This window comes from Rhinoderma darwinii, chromosome 13 (assembly GCF_050947455.1).
Source record: "Rhinoderma darwinii isolate aRhiDar2 chromosome 13, aRhiDar2.hap1, whole genome shotgun sequence".
NCBI classification, from domain to species: Eukaryota; Metazoa; Chordata; class Amphibia; order Anura; family Rhinodermatidae; genus Rhinoderma; species Rhinoderma darwinii.
The window spans coordinates 62679665-62696661 of NC_134699.1; the positions used below are offsets into that span (position 1 = coordinate 62679665).

Here is a 16997-nt window from a genome sequence, read left to right on the forward strand (position 1 = left end):
GGGGGTCTGGTCTGGGGTCTGTATTAGTTTAGGGGGTCTGATCTTAGGTCTGTATTTATTTAGGGGTCGGGTCTGGTGTCTGTATTTGTTAACAGGTCTTGGGGTGTTCCCTATATAAATGACCGGGCATCACTTAATACATCACTTCTAGGAGTCTCCCAGATGTCAAAAAATGGCAAGTACAATTATTTGGGCACTATATGATACACTAGAGGAATTGGGCATCAATTGTAGGTACTACACAGGTCACCCACCATCCTAATGCCAGTTCTATTAGAGACCTTGTAGCCAGTTAGGCAATGTTAGGTACTGTTAGAGTGTAGGTGGGGGTCCTGCTACATGTGCTATTTATAATACTGGTGTCTACTTATGTGTCAGAGAGGTCTTTGGGCCCCCCTCAAGCACCTCGAAATTCCTTACCTGAGACAAGTTTCACAACCACTCTAAAAATAGAATCCTGACCTCCTATACGTTGCGCCACACTGATACTGAGAATTTCCAGCTCTAGTAAATCCAACCATAAACACGTATTGTCTTGTTCACTAGTTTCTGATATAAACTTACACACATTCCAGAGGAAAGTATTCTATTTTTTAAGCAGCAGAGGTGAATATGTTTTGAATGTACTCATGCATGTCCCCGGGCTCTGCCCTTAGTCAGTAGTTAAATTGCTAGAGAACCAGATTGGGCTCTATTATTGCCATTCTTACTCAAACTAAGGCCATAGTCAGTCAACTTGAACTTGTGTCGAAGAGTTTTCGGGTCACTCAGTCACCCACCGTCATAATAGTGTACACAGACACCTACCTGCCCTCTCTTCAACCATTCTTCCCTTGCTTCTACCAATATATTTTAATTTTGTGCATGTTACTTCCATAATAATGCACTGTGCCTTTAGTGTGTGCCCACATGACTGACCACATTCAGACTGGGAGTTAGTGACATGAAAAACTGCTTTTAAAAGTGAGGAGAAAATAGTATCAAAAGCAGTCACATATTGTAGACACTAACACGCAGGAAATAATGTGGTGTCCTATCAATATTGTCCGAAAAAAAATGGGGAAAATTGCACCTAATTTTTGAAGATGCGCACATGGCATAAATATTAAGCACTGTGCATTTTAACCACATTTTTGTTCTACATGCACCCTCATGACTGGCATGCATATGCGATTATAACATATATTGTTCATCACAAGTCACAAACCACTGACTGTGCAGGGAACCTCAGAACGGCCCCATTCATTTGAGAATCTGAGGGTCATGGGGGTCCCTGCAGTCGGACTCCCACCGATCACAAAGTGATGGCGCATCCTAGCAATATGCCATCATTTTGTGTGATGGGAATAACCCCATGAATCTACCTTTCCAAATAATCAAGGTATCGCCTATACAATGACTGTAATTGTTTTAATATTTTAAAACATGGGATGTTGCTTTTAAGGTAAAAGCATATGGCACACTTTGGAGAAAAAGGGGCAAACTTGGACCCCATTGCGGTTCCACAAACCTGCAAAAAAAATTATTGGTATAAAAAAATGATTGTTTGTTGTAATGATGTTTCAGGATCCTTCTGACTACTATGAGTATCATACATGGGAACGCCATCCCTACTTGGACATTTCTACACCACTGCCAATGTTTATGGCCCACAGTAGTAGGCTAGGCCTTGACACGGGGAGTATAGATGCCATATATTGAGGACCTGTACACCCGGGGAGCTCACAGGTAAGTAGATATTGTGTGTGAGTGAGCAGTTTGTAGGAGTATGATTGTGTATATCTTTGTGTTTATATTGTTATTTTAAAAAATACCAATTAATCAGAATTTATATATTATTATTATTATTGGAATTTAAGTGTAGTAACATTTTATTTAGTTGTTTTTTATATTGAGTCCCTCGTAAGTTTTTAGATTGTTTCCTAGAATTTGAACGAATTCTTCTAAACTATTAGGAAATCCATGACTGCGGAAACAAGGGGATTAAATAGAGGAAGCGACTATTCAATCGAAGCCAAATTATAAAAGAATTGGAGCATAGCCCTACATTCATCACATGTTATTGCTTTTAAGAAATGTATTATATAATTCCACTAACTTTTCAAGCTGAGAAATAAAAATGGCGGAACATTTTTAGCCCATTCTACCACCAGGTATTTCGCACCATCAGCAGAAACATGCAGGAATTCACATAGAGCATAGGAGAACCTACATAAAAACTTCACACCACCTTCACCCCCTCTCCCCATCCCAGGACATAGTAAACCAATCCTCTTTTGTTCCCATCGCATGTTGTGACCATTGGTCTGACCACAACCCCTTTTTTTGCTAACATAGTTAGAGGAGAGTAGGATCCCATCTGGAAGGGGAACTAGGAACAACATCGTATGTACAACCATAACCAGAGCAATGCCCAGCAGAGTCGATATTTGTGTCGGTGGTTGTTGTAGTCTTAAACAGATTTCAACCTTAAAAATTTTATGTTTAGCATATGTTCAGAGTGAGGCTGCATGGTGGGAGCCCTAAGAGAGTGATGGTGTATAGAGGGGTTATTTTAAGACCTGCACCATACATCCTAATTAAGGGACCAAGGAACTGTTTTGTTGGGAGTAGGGAGAGAGGCGTAACTCAAAGCTCTTGGGTCCCAAAGCAAAATCTATAATAGGGCCCCACCCTACCATGTATCATACCGATGTAATTTATAATACTGATGCCTTCTTACATGACTGATGGGCCTTTGCATCCTATTAGGCTACAGGTCCCGGGTGTGACTGCTATCTCTTCACCCCCCCTATAGCTTAGCCCCTGAGGCAAGGTATGTAAAGAGGTCAAGGGAATTTATTTATTTTTTTTAAAAGTACTTGCAAATTACCTAAATATTTTAACCCATAAGGTAATTACGATTAGAATTGTTATTGTATACTTTTTTCAAGATTTTTTTTACCACCACTAAAACAAAAACTCCAAAATTCTTAAATATTTTAAAAAATGAAACATCTCTTAAGTATAATGTAATTATTTTAGATTTTTAAAGTAGCACAATTTTTTAGTTTACATTTTCTAATAAATAAAAAAATCTAAATTTTATTTTTTTAAACATTTGTACATGTTTTAGTAAAGTGAGAATCTTTTTAGCATTATGTCATGAAGTATGAAATACAGTGGAAGCGTTTAATCTATCATGTGTTATAGGATAAAAGGGGTCAGTTTTCACACAAAATTGGAAAAAAAAAAAGTTTCAAATATTCAAAGTACTTTTCCCCCACCATTTGACTCAATTTCTGAGTCTTTCTCAAAATAGACCATAAAAAATATTTTGTAATATATTTTGACCTTTTCATAATGTCATTTCCTGTGTTCTTGGGCTTTGAGTAGCCAAAATTACTTATTACCTTAAAGCTAAGAATTTCAGTGAGATATCCCCCAGACAGTGCAAAAAGGAAAGAAGTAAATTCAAAGGTTAGAAGAAACTGAGACTAAGTTTAACAAAATTATTATTATTATGGATTGGGTATCGATACTGTTTTATTCAAAAACAAGTGTACCTGCACCAACAACCAATGCAGCTGTCAAAACTTTCTGGGCCCCTGTGCCCCTTTTACCATTGCTATATGTTTATATTTTACCCTTCACTCTTATAACTTCCATTCAAAGCCCAAATGATACAAAACCCATATAAACTGGGCAATTTTTTGGGTTCATTTTAAAATGGATTAGGGCTTAGGGGTTAATGATAATATATCTGGAGGTCTCGGATGTAATAGGGGTTGATGGGAATATTGTCCTTTGGGTCAGATTACCAATTTACGCTTTAGGATGTATTAGGGGTTGATGGGTCAGATGCCCCATTTATTGTTTAGGGTGTATTAGGGGTTGATGGGAGTATTGTCCTTTGGGTCAGATTCCCAATTTACGGTTTAGGATGTATTAGGGGTTGATGGGAGTATGGTCCTTTGGGTCCCAATTTACTGTTTAGGATGTATTAGGGGTTGATGGGAGTATTGTCCTTTGGGTCAGATTCCCAATTTAGAGTTTAGGATGTATTAGGGGTTGATGGGAATATGGTCCTTTGGGTCAGATGCCCAATTTACTGTACTACAAATACCATAAGTTTTTGGTAAATCCTTCATGAATAATGTAATCCCTATCTCCTGGGTAAAATAAAAAATACTGCACTCATCTGGGGGAAAAGAGGGGTAAGGATGGGGGTAAAATCATTTTGGTACATTCTTTTAGGACTTTAGGGTACATTTGGGGAACCCTTGTAGATCATGTTTTGACAGTGGTCCCACTTTTTGTACTGATTAGCCCGTGCCCCTGACAACATTACCAGCCCTTATGGTGACCCTACCAACAGTAAGCTTATACTAAATATTACACATATACTATAAATCACCCTAAAGGGACACAAACATCAGGACGTGATGTATTTTTTTACATTTTTGTTTTTAAAAAAATGTTTGTCATGTCTTTAAATGTAAAAATGAATGATGTGCAGTTTTCACATGTACTGTTATCTAGAGGCCACCACAAGCATTAGCGCCTCAGATGTCTGCCAGCAAAAAACGAAAGGGATCGAGAGGAACTTAACATCTGTCTTCTAAGAAAGATTTCTACAAGACAATTTGTTTCCGGAGCTGTAGAAGATCTTGACGATTTCCTTCTGTTTACTACTTATTATTATGTGTTCTGTTCCTCTCTCCTGACTTCTCTGTTTTAGTAAATACTTGTATTTTCCATTTGTGCATTGTGCCATTCCTCTGTTATTCCTCCTAGAAATTTATAAAAATATTAACAACTTGGTGTTACCATTCCCCTTGTCAAAGGGGCGTGTCCCTACACAGTCACTCCGTCAGCACTGATTGGACATTGTCAGCCTGTGTAGTGACACTCCCCCAACTGGTAACACCCATTTGTCAATTTATTCATAAATGTCTAGGGGGAATAACAGAGGAACGGCACAATGTAGAGTTCTAAGAAAAGATGCTTCAGAGCTGTCATTTCATGGGGTATACAATTACTTACTAAAACAGACATGTCAGGGAGGGGACAGGTCCTCTTTAAAAGGTGATGTGTCACAAAAGAGTAGAGTAAGGGGACGGAGTAATCAGGAAAGAGCTGGTGATGTCACTGCTCATCTCAGGTTCCAGGCTCAACAGACTCAAAATTAACGTCTACCATCCTGTTTTAAAGAGCGCAGTCCTCTTAAAAGGAAAGTAGCATCACAAAATGCTATGATTGTTTAAATCAACAATTTATGTAAAATATATTTCTTTAAAAAAAATTGGGGTGTTTTTGTTTTTTACATTTTTGGGTTTTTACATTGACCCTCACCGTCATAATCGTTTACATTGACCATTGACTGTCATAATCAGCGTCGAGAAAATAAAATCTAAAAATTGAAAAAATATATGCAATTTTAATTTTTAATTAGTAAAAAGAAGTAAAATAAGAAATATAATTTAATTGTAGAAAAAAACATTAAAAAAAAATTCTGAAAAATCCAGTTGACAAATAATTCACATAACATTTTTGGTCTACGTATAGCGTATATGCCAGGAAAAGCTCCTGATGTATATGTGTCAAATGAATGATTGTGACTTATGCCATACAGTGACATACAACACCCATAGGCTCCTATGTTAAAAAAAAATAATACTGCGGGAGAATAAAAAAAAAAATTCATGGGATCCCGTTGTATGGCATGGCGTAATTACCGTCATTACAGCTCTCTCGGGGGGTTGTGGTGGCAAATACATCTAGTTATTTAGTGATACAGGAATATGGGATGTGTTTCTACATGACTAAATAGATTTGCTCCTGAGGGCATTTGAATATGGGCCCACAGGAGCTTATCCAAAAAAAAGATATAGCTACTAAGTGTCCATTATACCAAAGGGGATTTATTAGATCATTAGAATTAATGAGAAAAAAAATTCCCGATATCTATTGCCAGAATGAGCTTCCTGTACAAAAATACACGATCTGTCATCATTATATGTTTACGTTACCTACTGTATAATTATTATAGGCCTGGGCACAAAAAACACCCTGCAAAAAGGAAGCAAACCGCTGCACGTGTATAGATTAATTATTTTGTTTTAATTATTTTCAAATAAATTGTTAATATTTTTTACTTATTTAGAAAAAAATGATATGATTTTTTAAAATTATTTTTCTGGCAGTATTATGTGGGCTTGAGAATTTTTGGGATACTTCATTATGTGGGTACAATATTAGGGTATTATGTGGGCTATTTATGGGAGTATTATCCCTGCATTATGGCGGCATTATTTACCACTGACGTAGCTTTAGATGTTATAATTTTTTTTATTTGTTTCTGCGGATTTTCTTTACGTTAATTTTATTCTATGAGCTATTTTTATTTTTTTAAGGCCCACTAGAGGACTACAGTCATGGCAGGCCAGGGCATGGCGCTGATAGGGTGACATGGGGAGTATCCTGCCAAACCTTTTAGGTGCTGCAATCCCTGTTGCAGGGAGAATTTATAATGTGTAGACACAGATCCTGTACTCACACCCTGTATCTATCTGTACCCACACCCCGAACTTCTATAATAGTACGGCTGTTCATGGTAAGGACGCGATACCAGTGGCAGATTATCATTAGGGCGGTTCAGGCGGCCGCCCGGAGCCCAAGGCTCCCGGGGGGTCCATGGCCGGCCGAACCACACATGACCGCACGGCCCCCTCATGCCCGGTGGGGCGTTGCTAGAACCGGAGGGGGCCCCGATGCTAGCAGAAGCCACATTCACACATCAATGAAAAGTTACAATAGTAACTGGGGCCTATGTAATAAACTACACGGGCCCCTGTTACTACATCGGAGGCTCTGACATCACAGTGCTGGGCGCTGCACGCAGCGCATAACATCACGAGACTTGATGGAATGAGGACCTGCTGCCGAAGAGGAGGTAAGTTTAATTCTAGTGTCTTGCTGAAGCTGATGGGTTTGGGTCCGACACCCGGGACCCCCGCCAATAAGCTGTTTTGAAGGGGTTGCAGCCGCTCGTACGAGCGCTACTTCCACTTCATTCCGGTCACTTTCTCACACTGAATCGCCAAAACGGTCGTGTCAGCGATTCACAGTGTGAGCAAGTGAGGGAAATGAAGGGGAAGCAGCACTCGTACGAGCGGCTGCAACCCCTTCAAAACAGCTTATTGGCGGGGGTCCCGGGTGTCTGACCCCAACCCATCAGCTATTGATGGCCTATACTGAAGGTAGGCCATCAATGTTTAGGGACTGGACAACCTTTAAAGCCTACCATGTGTTAGGCTTAGATACAGGGCCTCAGCTTATACTGCATAAGAATACTGTCTGCTGGACCCTGTATCTAAGCCTACCTTAGGCTTAGGCCTCGTGCACACTTACGTCACCGTTTTCACAGCCGCTTTTGACGGGTCCGTGAACCCGTTTTAGCGGCCGTGTGGTTTCCGTGTGCACTCCCGTGTGCACTCCGTGTTTCCGTTTCCGTGCGCCAAGCATGGTACTGTCCAGGGTGACAGTACCATGCTCGGCGCGCGGAAAATACAATTTTAATGTAATAAAAAAAAAAATAAGTTCATACTTACATTCCTCCTGTCCGGCCTCCAGCGATGACGTTCAATCCATGTCGCCGCTGCAGCCAATCACAGGCTGCCGCGGCCTCGGCAGCCAGTCACAGGCTGCTGCGTCACAAAAGAAGGCCGGACTGGAGGAAGAAGAGGGACTCGTCACCAAGACAACGACCGGGTACGTATGAAAGGCTTTTTATTTTATTTTTAATCAGCAGCCTCTTCTCTCTATCAGTTATTGATAGAGACAAGTGGCTGCCGATTAGTGTAATATTTTTCTAATGTTTTTCTGCCCGCCCGGCGGTTGCTAGGCAACGGCTCCGTCACACACGGACGGCACACGGATGCCTTCCGTGTCCCTTCAGTTTTTTTGACGGCCCCATTGACTTGCATGGGCCTTACGGTCACGGAATCCCGGACCAAAGTAGGACATGCTCTACTTTGGAACGGAAAGGAGCAACGGACCGTCAAAAAAACTGAGGTGTGCATGGCCCCATTGAAATGAATGGGTTCAGAGTGCTATCAGTGACAAAAACGGATAGCACCCTGAAGGAAAAAACTGAAGTGTGCATGAGGCCTTAGATACAGGGTCCAACAAACAGTATCACACATGCACATGGGCCCCCTTCACATCACCGCTGCCCTCAACCCGAGGGGTTCGGTCTGGTTAACCCCTCAATGGAAAGGCAAATGGAAACCTTAGCTTCCGTTTGCATCACCATTGATCTCAATGGTGATGGAAACTTTGCTAAAGATTTCCGTTTGGGGGATATTCATTTGTATCTATAGGGGGATGTGTGTAACGCTCTCTACGGGGGGATGTGTAATATCCACAGGGGCTGTGTGTGGCACTATGTACAGGGGGCTGTGTGTGGTACTATCTATGGGGGTGTGTAATATCTACAGGGGCTGTGTGTGGCACTGTGTACAGGGGACTGTGTGTGGCGCTATCTATGCGGGGGTGTAATATCTACAGGGGGCTGTGTGTGGCACTATGTGCAGGGGGCTGTGTGTGTGTGGTGTTTTACAGTGTGTAGTATTATTATTTTCAGGCGCGCAGTGTTTGGTGCTATTATATTTAGGGGTACAGTATGTAGCACAATGAAAACTTTATTTTCATTTATAGGTGTGGAAATGTTGGAAAAGTGAGGAGTCGAAGACATCTGAGTGGCAAATTTTGCAGAAATCAGTCATGGCCGGGAGAAGTCTTCATGTGCTCTGGACCGGATGGAGAAGAAAAGAGGAAAAAAACGACTAGAATCTGAGACGTCGTCACCTGTGAGTCACTAGAATCTGTCACCTCCCCTGACATGTTTATTATAGGAAATCCTTGTATTTCACAAAAAGTCTTTCTGCAGTCCAGGACTGATAGACAATTCCCCTTGTCAGGAGGATATGTCCCTGCACAGTGTGATACTGTCAGTATGTAGGGACACAGCCCTGTGACAAGGGGAATCCCTAAGACCCATTTGTTAATGTTTGCCCAAAAAGGTAGTGTTAAAAATAGTTACGGTGCGGCAGGGCGGTGGTGCGCAAGGGGGACCCAAGTTTGGGTAACAGCCCAGGGCCCATCGTCTACTTAATCGTCGACTTAATCCGTCCTTGTGTATTTTCCATTGTAATCACTCTTCATATATTTCACGGCTAGTACTCTTTTATGATTAGCAGCTTCACTGCTTTATACATGTATAGTCTGCCATTATAACCCCTGTATTATTAATACGATACTCATGTACTTGTTATAACCAATCACAACCCTTGTATTATTATGTTCATAATCAATTTTGTCACGTTTTTACTGAGCACTCTCATTCACCTCATCATCTCCTGTTCTGCCGTCTTCTTCTTTTCTGTGTTCTCCTGGTTTTCCTTTCTCTTCTTTTTTCTTTCCCTTCTCTTTTTCACTTTTCCCTTACTTTTTACTTTCCTGGACAGGGGACATAACATAACACTCATTAGTTTTTTATCCAGAATAAGACCCAAGAATGGATCTCCTCGTCACACTCACTTGAATACTCGTACGTTCCGGGGTTGCGCATGCGCGGGTGAGTCTGGGAGCCTTGCCCGGCTCTCTGTCGTCTTCACACTCGTGCTGCGCCTGCTCTGTCTCCATGGACACGCGTCCTTGGGGGCGCACATGTGCAGTGCGGGCGTGACGACGGACAGCGGGGATCTCGCGGCTCAAGCCGGACTCCTGCGCATGCGCCGTGGACCAGCACTGGAGAAAACACACACCTGAACACAATTGTCACTATCTACCCAGCTATATATAAATCTGTACAATGCCACATTACAATATACTATCCCCTGAGGAAGCCAGATTGGCGAAACGCGCGTCGGGGCGCTACCATTTCGGGCCGCAGTGTGGGGCCACCTATACAATCATCTCGATGGGTAAGCTTGCTACAACACCCATTGTGTTTAAAGCAGATCCTTTGGATCTATATACGCTTTGGACACCTGACACTTTCCTTTTTGGCCTGTTGGCCTGACTTTGACCTCTTTCCTTTCATCCATCTTCTACTATGGCAGTATTGGTTATGCAACTTTCTGATTCTGGGCACTCATGAACATATACTTACGTGATGTACCCTATGTTTCCCTTAAACTGTACCTGCATTATTACCGATAGGCTGTTAACATATCTATAATATACTATTTAGACATTTGATTTTTTGGTCTTTGTTAGGCACATATCAGTGCCAAGGAATTCTCTGTCGCAGGACACCCTAGATTTAATTCATGTGAAGCAACCACACTGTTCCTTTTTTAGATCCCTTTGAATTTTATATACATGTCATTTTATGTTGTATGTCCTAATAAAATTTGTAATTTCTCATCATACTTGTGGCGCAATGGCTTCTTTTTCTTCAAGTTTTCTAGTATTAATTAAGCTTGCTACGATATAAATACATAGTAGAGGTGCTCAGACACTTGCTAGTGGCACCTAACTTGTAACTTAACCTGCTGAGTCTTTATATTTAAATTAATCCGTCACTGCGCGATACATACTATTGTGCCATGCAAGAAGACACCAGTCAAATCGGAAGAGGTAGCTACATAAAAAATAACTTTTAATCATTACCCTTAAAAGATTTGGACATACAAGACACACATGCAAAACGTGACATGCAAAACATATGGGGTGTGTATCATAACACCCTACTGAAGATAGATCCTACTGTATGTCGTAAGAGATGACAAATGGTGTCTCCCTAAAAACAGCCACCAATTGATCCAGTTCACATCAATATAATAGAGGACACAGGCGACATAATAGAAAATGGGTGAATCCTACCAGACTTGGCGTGGATTCAGCGTACGTCACTTGTCATAGTTGGCCGCGAAAAGGTTCCAAAACGTTTAATCACAGCAGGTCTGGAAGCAGAGGAACAAGTTTGTCCCTGTCTCATCATAATTCTAGGATGACAACAGAACAGATATTCAGTCCCTTCAATGAGCCTAAAATATTGAGAGTGGCTTACCAAGCCCAGTCCCTACACCACAGAGACCCTATACATCACTCTACTATTCCCAACGCGTTTCTTATCTCACGGGAGTCATCAGGGGCTTCACAGAGTGTATATAAATGGTTGCCACATTCTGAAAAAGAGTACTTATATGGTGACTCACGTCTAGAGAGGCATAATGAGCATACAGCCAGGGTCAAATAGTTATAAGCACAGAAAAACACTACCCCACAATGGTGGGTAGGGCAAAGGAGCTCCTACACAGGCCAGGGTTCAGTGGAACCAAAGGTCAGAAATAACTTACTGGGGTCACAAAAAGACCATGAGGTGAGCACACGCTCCTGTGGTGGTGAGCAGCGTGAAACAAGTAATTAGGGCACCTTTTATGACATATATGGATGGCACAAGGGGGCCTAACTACTATATGGAGGGCACAAAGGGGCCTAACTATTATATGGAAGGCAGAAGGGGGCCTATGTAATATATGGAGGGCACAAAGGGGGCCTAACTACTATATATGGGTCCAAGGGGGCCTAACTACTATCTGAAGTAATGGAAGAAAAGTCAAAAAGGGAGGATCTTGCAAGGCGCTGCTACGTGGCTGTTGGAAAATACTGGCGGTGGTAGACGAAATTATATAAAAAATATCTATCTATTGTAAACAATAGTGGCTACGCATTTCAACGCTGTACCAGCGTCTTCCTCAGGCCAGAGGAAGATGCTAGTTCAGCGTTGAAACGTGTTGCCACTGTTATCATTTTTATTATTAAATAGATGTATGTTTTTCGTTACGTGACTACCATTTCTTCATGTCCCTTTATTTATTTGAAGTGTAGCAGTGCCTTCCAAAGATCCGTTCTTTTTTCCCCCTTGCTCTTATTATTACTTGCGGTGACCGTATGGTTAGCCGGTTCTTGGGTCTTGGCAGCAGCACACACTGGATTACTTTTTTCGAGCCCTGACTTATTTCACCCAGGTGAGCATACTACTGTATGTTTTGTTTTTTGCCTGCCTGGTTTATCTGTACTATGTGGTGCCGTTTTTTTTTTTTTTGGGCTCTATAATTACTATCTAGGGGAACAAGAGAGGCCTAACTACTGTATGGGCGCACAAAAGGGGGACCTAACTACTAGGGAAGCATTCCTGTGTAGGGAGGGCACTATTGCTGTGTGAGGGGAACTATTATTGTGTGGTCACTATTACTGTGTGGGGCAGCATTATTTCCATCTGAAGCACTATAAATGGTGAGTTATTGTAGAGGGTGGGAAATAGGTCGGGAGGGTGTTGGAAAAGCGAGGAGTCAAAGATGTTTGTGTTGCAAATTCTGCAGAGGAGATTCGTGGCTGAAAGAAGTCATCATGGCCTTCTGGGCCGGATGAAAAAGAAAAGGAAAAGTGAACAACAAGTCTGAGAAGACATCACCTGCGAGACACTTGATGTCACTGTACTGTAATCACTTATATGGTCTGCAGTGCGCCTGTGAGGAACGGATATATATCACTATATATGGTCACTGTATGGTGGTAATATTGGTCTTTGTTTTACTACACTCGTTTTACTACACAATCAAGAATGGTCGCATTATTTCTATATAGCTGAAGGGTGGGCCCCAATAATTGTTTCCTCTGAAGGGCCCAAGGTACTCCAGTCTGACACTGGATAGATGATAGATAGATAGATAGATAGATAGATAGATAGATAGATATTGTATTGAATATTAAACTTATTTTGACAAGTGGAATATAGGTCAAAAGACCAAATCAGTAAAGTCTCCCTTGCTATTTAGTCCAAAGTACAGAAATACCGTTGACAAATATGAGGAATGGCTGCCAAACAAGTAGACATCTCCACACATATCATGTGCAGTTTACAAGCTGCAGATTACATAATCCACCAACACAGACTAGAGAACAGCGCCAGATTCCTACAGCATCTGGAGGAGAAGACAATGATCCAATGTTTACAGAGAGGATAAGGGGCCTCTGTGAAGCTTCACCATAATTAAGTATAATTTGGGTGTAGGATTTATATACAAGCAATTACAATTCCTAATAGGTAAACATTCAGATTCAGAAATAACAATTTGCTTAATATTTTTTTTATTTTCTAAAATGAATTGTTAATATATATATATATATATATATATATATATATATATATATATATATATATCAGAATAAGAATGGCGACAGCACCCTGCGACACTAATGCCACCTACACCACTAAATATAAATAAATATGCACTAAAGCTAAATCTACTTATAATAGGGAGGTTCTTAGTGCACATTTTGATCAAAAAGTGTTTGCCCACCTGCCACGACAAGGCGACCTCTGTAAGGTCCATTGTTGATCTTGCACTCCTCCCATTCTGCCCTGAGTGATTTTAATCAGTTCAATGCTGGATCCTACCATCCCCAGGTATATATGTAGGCTTAGTCCCAGTTCTGGGTGTATGTGCAGCGTAGTTTCCCACCTTACAGAGGTCGCCTTGTCGTGGCAGGTGGGCAAACACTTTTTGATCAAAATGTGCACTAAGAACCTCCCTATTATAAGTAGATTTAGCTTTAGTGCATATCTATTTATATTTAGTGGTTTAGGTGGCATTAGAGTCGCAGTGTGCTGTCGCCATTCTTTTTCTGCTGTATATAAATTAGCATATGCATTACTGTAGAAATATTCACAGCCCAAAAAATAACAAATAAAGAAAATAAAAAAAATATATAAAAATACTTTTATCAGCCACAAATATTCATGAGTTGTTAAGATTTTTTTTATTGCTTCATTGAAAAAAAGTTTCTTAAAATCTCTTTGTTTCCTATAGCCTAACAGAGTCAGTTTAAAGGGAGGGCACATGGGGCACATGTCCTGGGACCTCCACCACTTACCCGTCTTACCCAGGCCGGTTCTTCCGATCCACCCTGCCCATCATTTTCATGTTATGCCCCTAGATGTCACTATATGGTTAGTGTATACAATACTCACTTCAGGGCCCCCCAACCTCTTGGGAAAATGGAGGACCCTTGGTGGCTGTTTGGTGATCCTATTCAGTCGAGAAAAGGTGGAGAACTTGTCTATCTCCATACCTCTCATATGCCTCTACCAAGCTTTAATCTGGCCCTATAGACTAATATTTCTTCTATCGGTATCAAAAAATGTATCCTTAGATGCCATGGTAAAGATCTTTCTCATGTAGTGTCTATGTTTATTCAGATGTTTCCCCAATGGTTGAAGGGCCCGTCCTATTTATGGCAATTTCAAGGATGTTAGGATTGTTTAACTTCCCAGGTGAAAACATCCAAAAAACTTTCCATCTATATCCCTTTAATAGTCATTTTTGGATAAGATGACTTCTACACTATTTTTGACACGCAGGATTCCCAGTAAGTGGCAGATGAATAGATATTTTCTATGTTTAGGGAAAATTCTACTAGTTTAATAGGAAAGCACCTTTCATGTTAGCACAGGGTCCATACTAGATTTTTCGGATGTTAGAAAGGCCTTCTCAGAGGTATGTACTACCTCAGGCTACAAGGACATTCCATAGAAAACTGAAGTCAGTTTAATTCTTGTTTCCGAGAAACCAGCTTGCATTACTTCTCACTGACATCAGCACATAGGCATGGGTAAACTACCCTCCCCCACAATAGGTAAAGTGCCATCTTGTATTCGGAGAAACAAAAATCTCCCTTATCTATCTGTCAAATTGGTATCAGGTATGAACAAATCCCTAAGTACATTCAGCAACGTTAGTCTCAAGGACCTTGTCTAAAAACCGGCCAATAAATGTGGCAACGTTGTAATGTGGCCAAGAGTGTTGTATGAACGCGGGGCTAATCGACAGCTAAGGGAACCTAAATGCTATAAAAAACTAACGTATAATCTTCTTTCCACTTTTAGTACCATATTATTTAAGATCTTGAATAAGGCGGCGGAGGAGGGCGCAATTACGAAATCACACAATATGCTCTCACCATCTTGAAACCAATAGTGTCCATACTATATCTATTACACAAGAGCCACAAAAATGCCAGATCACCCCCAGGTAGAAAGATAATTTTGGGTCGTGAGGCCCCTAATGACAATGTGTGCAAGTATATTGATCACTATATCAAACCCCTAGTTGAATAATTGCCGTCGTATATCAGAAATTTGGCCAATCTGTTACAAAAATGTAATTCACTCATGATGTTGGGTATATTCGGCGTTGAGTCACCATATACCAACATCAGACATTAGGGTGACTTACGGCCATCTCCTATTTTTTGCGGATGACCAACGTTGGTGGAGACTTTGTGGAATTTCTGCTTCTTTTGCTCAATTTTGTGTTGAATCCCAGTTTTTTAACATTTAATGGATTCTTCTGCCTACAGCTTAAGCATACTGCGATGGGAATGGCATGTGCGCCCTCCTATGCTAATCTATTTCTAGGGCAGTGGGAAGGGACCTATTCCTTTCAGATAGTGTTGCATCAATGTATTGCGTAATTTTTTTTTTGGCCTGGTACATTGATGATATCTTCATAATCTGGCATGGATCACAGGCTGAGCTAATGCAGTTGATGATGACACTTGATAAAAATCAGAACAATATCAAACTAACAAATTGCACGATACACACGTCAACTTCCTTGACATACTAATTCAAAGTGACAATGTTTTATTTAAACAGATCTATACAGTAAAAAAAAACAATTGTGAACTCATTGTTACATACCACATCTTCTCATCTAGTGTCGATGATCCTCGCTATTCCGACTGGCCAATTCCTAAAAGTCAGGGAACACATAAGGTCAGAAAAGCGATCACGGTATTAGACAAAATTGAGAAACTCAAACCAAACCCTCAAAACTTTTTACTGCACCATGGATGTCTTTCGAAACTCCTCAAAGTGGCATCGATCATTACAGGGCACAAGAAGCGGGAATCTCCCAAAAAAATTATTGCAATGTAAGACCAAATAGATTTCGAGACTAAAAATACTTCATGAATTCTTTGGGTTTGCGTCTTTTCTCTGACTGCCAATAATCTGTGGTTGCTCTGCTACGCACATTTTTTTATTTGTTTTTCTTATCGTATATTAATTTTATGTTTTCTTTCGTCCCCCATTTAGGCACCTCACTACTTAAATGTAATTTTGATCCCTCTAGGTATTTGGCTGTAGTATTATCGCTATATGAAATCTGTAAGAAAGTGATCCCTACCGGATGCATGAATGTGACGATGTGTTTACATATTTTTGTCAAATTTATGTTGTAATTATTTGCTCTATCGCATATACCCAATCTGCACTTTATTGTGAGTCACGCATTTGCTTCACCTTTGTATCTTGTAATTTTATCTAGTATGTGCACATTGCACTTTATTTGGAGTCATGAATTTCCTTCTTCAGATTGTTTGGGTGTTTTTTGCTGTTAGTAGCTTATAATTTGTTCTGTGGTTTGTTGTGGTGCATTATATCTATACTTGGTTGCATTGTACTCTATATCTAGATTCATCTTCTGACCGATCCTGGTTGAGTGTGCATGCGCCCACGTACCTGACAACCGGCTTGGTTGGGTGTCCATCATATGATGAAAACACCTATGATATATGTAATCACATTACCGGCGTCTCACGTTACTGGACCCCCGGACAAGGAAGCGATGGTGGTATACAGGTGCAGCACATGTCGCCATGACAGATCAATCAGGTGTTTATTTTTCAAATTATGATCTTGTACAGCACTGGCCTGTAAGCACACTTTTCTTGTTTCTTTTGGGCTTGCCCCCAGAAGTGTGGCCCCATATGTCAAATGCAATGCATTGGGCCTATTTGTGTATATAGTTGTATAATTATTTTGCTTAACTCACTCACAAAGTATCTGGCACCCCAAGAATCCTACCTCCACCACCACTGAGTACCCTACCCCCACCACTGCTCATGTGCATTTTTTGAAAGGTCTTTCTTACAATTGG

General features: G+C 40.7%; 1 protein-coding gene across 1 annotated transcript in view; it reads right to left on the reverse strand.

Moving 5' to 3' along the window:
• The window catches only part of LOC142666250 (uncharacterized), a 312509-nt gene that overhangs the window by 35922 nt on the left and 259590 nt on the right, over nt 1-16997 (reverse strand). Inside the window, exons 5-7 of the mRNA XM_075846239.1 lie at nt 15758-15809; nt 10873-10994; nt 9391-9501 (exon numbers count right to left, since the gene is read on the reverse strand). The gene's annotated coding sequence lies outside the window, so the exon portion shown is untranslated. The remainder of the gene's footprint in view (nt 1-9390; nt 9502-10872; nt 10995-15757; nt 15810-16997) is intronic.